A 6019-nucleotide genomic window follows, 5' to 3' on the forward strand; every position below is an offset into this window, starting at 1 on the left:
ATTTTGTTGTACTTTAAGTGAATTTTAAAAAAGCTAATTACTAGAAACATGAACAGAAATGCCATGTATATATTCCCATGTCTGCTCTATATCTCTTTCATGACAGCATGTAGGCAGAGTGAGCAACAAAGGAATGAAGGTGAGATGTGTAAGTTTGGGAAAGCCATACCACATGGGAGCACATGGGTGCCTCATAGATAAACTGCAGGACAAGCATGGATTGATGTCACTTGCTTGGATTGAACACTGAAGACACTGAACACACTGGCCTTTCCTGTCCTTCAGAAAAAGCCATTCCTAAGCTTCCATTCCTATGTCAGAGGGTAAAAGGGGATGAGGGTAAAGAAAGTGAGAGATGAATGAACACTTAAGCGTTCAGAAGTGAGCTTATAGCAGGTTCCCCCAAATACGTGTCTCTAATTTACTGCCAGATTGAAGCAAAGTTTTAAGAAAGAATACTAATTAGTTCAGCCACTTCTGTAAACTAGTGACACATGAATAATGGTAGCTAACTCTTACATAGTGTATTAAATGTACCGGGGGCCGGCCGGGTGGCTCAGTGGGCTAAGAGCAAGCTTAGCAACAGGGTTGCCAGTTCAATTCCCACATAAGCCAGTGAGCTGCGCCTAAGCTGAGCTGCTGATGAGCTGCCAACAAGTGGCAGGATGGCTCAGCTGGTGAGAGCACGTGCTCCTAACAACAAGGTTGCCAGTTGTACTCCAGTATGGGATGGTGGGCTGCGCCCATCCACAACTAAAGTTGAACACTGTACCTTGAGCTGAGCTGTCCTGAGCTGATGATGGGCAGCCCGATGGTGACTGGACTTGGAGCTGAGCTAGCTGTGCCCTCCACAACTAAGACTGAAGGACAACAACTTGGCTATTCCCCTGCCCCAATTCCTCAACACTGTTCCCCTTCCCCAATTCCCCAATTAAAAAAAAAAATCTTAAAAAAAAAAATGTACCGGGCGCTGTACCAAGTGCATTACATGTATTAAACTTATAAAATCCTCACAAAATCCCTATAGATGAGTATTTTTATTATTTCCTTTGCATATAAGTAAACTGGAATTTAGAGAGATTAAGACACATTGCTAATAAGCGGTAGAAAAGTGATTTAAACCCTGGAGTCTGGTGCTAAAATCTAGCATTTAACCACTATACAATGTTTTCTTTTTTTATTACATTTATTGGGGTGACATTAGTAAAATTGTATAGTTTCCAAGTGTACACTTTTATAACACATCATCTATATATTGCATTGTGTGCTCACCACCCAGAGTCAGTCCTCCTTCCATCACCATATATTTGATCCCTTTGTCAACTCTTCTACCTCCCTGCTCACCCTTACCCTCTGAGAGCCACTAAACTATTGCCTGTGTCTGAGTTTTTGTTTGTCTTGTTCCTTTGTTGCTTTCATTTTTATATCCCACATATGAGAAAAGTCATATCATTCTTATCTTTTCTGTCTATTTCACTTAGCATAATAATCTCAAGATCCATCCATGTCGCAGTATTTCATCTTTTCTTATGGTCAAGTAGTCCATTGTGTATATATATATCACATCTTCTTTATCCAATCATCTATTGAAGGACACTTTGGTGGTTTCCATATCTTGGCCATTGTAAATAATGCTGCAGTGAACATCAGGGTATATATATCTTTACGGATGATGCTCAGGAGAGGGATTCTAGGTGATATGATAATTCTATTCTTAATTTTTTGAGGAACCTCCATACTGGTTTCTATAGTGGCTGCACCAATTTTCATTCCCACCAGCAGTGTATGAGGATCCTTTTACTCCACAGCCTTTCCAACACTTGTTATTATTATGTTTAAGTGTATAGTACCCTATTTTGTGTAGGGGTTTCCATTTCCTGTTTTTGTCTGCCTGTTAGTAAATGTTGCTCTTGGTTTTGTATTCTTTTGATTTTTTGGTTTCAGGTCGAATGGCTTCCTTCAGTATTTCCTGTAATGCAGGTCATGTGTTAGAAAATTCCCTCAGCTTCTGTATGTCTGGAAAGGTCTTTATTCCTCCTTCATATCTAAAGGATAACTTTGCTGGATATATTATTCTTGTCTGGTAATTTCGCTCTTTCAATAGTTTGAATATTTGATTCCACTCCCTCCTGGCTTGTAGAGTTTCTGCTGAAAAATCTGATGATAATCTAATGGACTTTCCTTTATAGGTTACCATCTTCTTTTCCCTGGCTGCCTTGAGAATTCTTTCTTTGTCATTAAATTTTGACAGCTTCAATATAATGTGCCTTGCAGAAGGCCTGTGGGGATTGAGGTAATTCGGTGTTCTGTTTGCTTCTTGGATTTGAGGATCCAGTTCTTTCTATAGGTTTGGGAAGTTCTTGTCGACTGTTTGTTTGAATAGACTCTCTGTTCCCTTCTTCCTCTCTTCTCCTGGTATGCCCATTATTCTTATATTGCTCTTTCTGGTGGAGTCAGAAAGTTCTTGTAGAGTTCCTTCATTTCTTTTAACTCTCAGCTCTCTTCTTCCATCTGTGTCTTTTCCAGATTTCTATCTTCGATGTCACTGGTTCTTTCCTCCGCCTGGTCAGCTCTATTTCCTAAGCTGGCTATATCATTCTTCATCTCTTTTATTGAGTTCTTCATCTCTAGAATTTCTCTTTGGTTCTTTTTAAAATTTTCAATCGCTTTGGTAAAATATTCATTTTGTTCATTGATTTTATTTCTGAGTTCATTAAACTGCCTATCTGAGTTTTCTTGCATCTCATTAAGATTTTTCAGAACTGCAGTCTTGAATTCTCTGTCATTTAAGCCACATATTTCCATGTCTTTAAGTTCATTTTCTGAAGATTTTTCATTTCTTTTTGAGCTGTCTTGTTACCTTGGTTATTCATGGTAACTAATGAATTATCATTTCTCTTCCTGGGTATCTACAGGAGTTGATTCTGCAGCAGGTTGATAGGAAGAGGTCTTTCTTTTGCTTTCCAGTAGGTATTGCTGGAGTGTTTTATTTTCTCTTGCATTGTTCCAGCTTCTGGCATCATGGGAGGTGTCCCTGGAGGTGGGCATCTCCTCTGTGATCAGGTTGCCTGGATCTCAGAGTACCGCCCCGGTGGGAGAATGTGCTGAGCAATGGGTTTCTGAGCCTCTGAAACCCCAATGCTACCCCTGCAGCCTTATGCGGAGCTTGTGTGTCTCAGCAGCCCAGGTTGTCCCTGCGGGGATCAGCCTGGAAGGTGGGGTCAGGGTGGGCTGGGAGAGGCGGCAGGTGTGTTTGTGGCTCCGAGCAGTAGTGACTTGCAGTCCACATGTGTCTCACCTGTACAGCTTCTTCCCTGTCACCAGAATTAGCCGTACTGCGTCTGCCATCCCGGGACTGTCTCTCCCATTCTCAAGGCTGTAGATATTCTGTTCTTTAATCTGACACTGCTACCGTTTCTTTGGGAGCCCGCTTCTAACACTGGGAGGGTGGGGGAGACGAGCTCTGGGAGGGTGGGAGAAGGCAGCCAGGCTCCATGTCCTTGTTTCCTGCCTGGCAGTGAAGGCCTAAACTGCAGTTCTCACCCTTCTGTATTCTTTGGTCTTTGCCCTGAGGTCTCTGCCCTGATCGCTGGGGTATTATATGCTGATCACTCAAGCAGCATTGTGGGCCACAGGGAGTGTGCCTATGGTCCTCTCCTGGGACCACAGTGAGCTCCGGGCTGCTGCATCCTGTGGCCCATGGCCTGTGTCTCTGCATTTCTCGCTTCCCTCCTCCCTTGCTCACCTGGTTTGCCCACCTTCCTGTTTCGATGCACACATCTCTCAGTGCTTGTGTGTTACGTAGGGTATCCTTTGTTTTTCAATTTGTTGTAACTTCCAGGGAAGATTTCAAGGAGCACCCCTCACACTCCTAAGTTTCTAATGTCACTCCTCAGTATTTTTCTAAACAGTCTTAAAATTTGGAATGAAGGATATGGAAAGATAGGACCAATCTTTATAGAGACTGTAGGGCAGCGGTTCTCAACCAGTGGGTCGCGACCCCTTTGGGGATCAAACAATCCTTTCACAGGGGTCGCCTAAAACCATCGGAAAACAAAAAGATATTTACATTATGATTCATAACAGTAGCAAAATTACAGTTATAGAGTAGCAACGAAAATAATTTTATGGTTGGGGGTCACCACAACATGAGGAACTGTATTAAGGGGTTGCGGCATTAGGAAGGTTGAGAACCGCTGCTGTAGGGGAATACTACAAAGGATCACACTGAGCTCAGACATCCTACAATCAGAGGGTACCCAATGCTGTTTTACATAGAGTCCCAAAACTCACTGGAAGAAATTATGTAAGAAGCCCGGCCGAGTGGCTCAGTTGGTTAAGAGTTGGCTTAAGAGCGTGAGCTCTGAGCAACAGGGCTGGCAGTTCGATTCCCACATGGGCCAGTGAGGCTACACCCGAGCTGAGCTGTCGCTGATCTGCCAACAGGTGGCAGGATGGCTCAGCTGGTGTAACAACAAGATTGCCTGTTCAATGGTGGGTTACGTCCACCCGCAACTAAGACTGAACTCGGCTTGACTTGAGCTGAGCTGCTGCCAGGATGGCTCAGTGGATAGAGCGTGTGCTCTAAAGAACAAGGCTGCTGGTTCGACTCCTGCATGGGATGGTGGCTACGCCCACCCACAACTAAGATTGAACACAGCACCTTGAGCTGAGTGGCCATGAGCTGCCCACGGGCAGCCAGATGGTGACTGGCGCCCTCCACAACTAAGACTGAAGAACAACAACTTGGCTGGTCCCCTTCCTCAATTCCCCAACACTGTTCCCCTCTCCTAACCCCCCAATAAAATTTAAAAAAAAAGAAATTATGAAAGGGAGCTAATTGTCTACATCAGCTGCCCCTTGATGCTGGGATTAAAGCTGCTCTGAAACCCTTGGGGAGAATGGCCTAAGAAATCAAGGGACTCAGCCTAAGAGAGGGGCTGGTCTCAAGAGTTGGATGTTAGAAATCAGAGATTTGGAATATATTCCTCAAATATATTTTGGAAGGCTGAAGAACCGGTAAACAATTAGAAGCCAGGACACCCAGTCCTTTGTCTTTAGGAAGAAGGATACATCTCCCACCAGCCAGAATCAGAATCTTCACTCAGGGTGGAGAGCAACACAAGAAAGTGAGGAGGGAGAGTGCGTATCACATGTACCAGCCAGCAGGAAAGAAGACTCTACAACTTAAAACTTAATATTAGATAATCCCTTGGGTTTTTTTTTTTTTGGTTTTTTTTTGAGAGCGAGACAATAGAAGGAGTGAATGTGGGGCAGGGGGAAGGAGAGAAAGTAGGTAAAAAAGGAAAGAGAGGAATGGAGAGAGAAAGAAAAAACACCTTGAAACATCCCTTGATATTCCTGCCTTTTTCCATGATTCTAGGCCTTACCTCTTTCCCTGTCTGTACTCTTCTCCCTCTGAAATGAGAACCAATTCCTCCATTTTCCTTAAACAGAGCAATTCAGTTATTTCTAACTCTTCTCCTCATACTTAGCCACAGACCCACCTAGGCATAACCAAATTCATCAAGCTACTTAGTTCAACAAAAGGGTCTTTCATTTTAACATGATATTCTTTGCTTTTAAAGGAATTGTTATAAATAAATAGCGTTCCTCCCAACTTCATAGGAATTGCACATTCTAAAGTAAATTCAATCACTAAAATGGTAATAATCTGTGTACAGTATAATAAGCATGATGTTTTATGCTTCCAGATTGACACAGAATATATTCCCCTATATCCTTTGGTTTCCACATTTCTCAAAATTTGAACTCCAATATATGTTTGAGATTCTGTGTTACACTATAACTTAATCTTTTATCGACTCAAATCAATTAACATATTAGTAGGGGACCAAGAATGGAACCCAGGAGCCGGCCAAGTGGCACGATGGTTAAGAACTGGCTTGGGATGCCAGAGGGCTCCGGTTCGGATCCCACATATGAGGGCCAGTGACACTGCCCTCCACAGCTAAGATGCTGAACAACAGCTCAACCTGGAGTTGGGCTGCCGTGAGTC

This window comes from Hipposideros armiger, unplaced genomic scaffold, assembly GCF_001890085.2.
Source record: "Hipposideros armiger isolate ML-2016 unplaced genomic scaffold, ASM189008v1 scaffold_1051, whole genome shotgun sequence".
NCBI classification, from domain to species: Eukaryota; Metazoa; Chordata; class Mammalia; order Chiroptera; family Hipposideridae; genus Hipposideros; species Hipposideros armiger.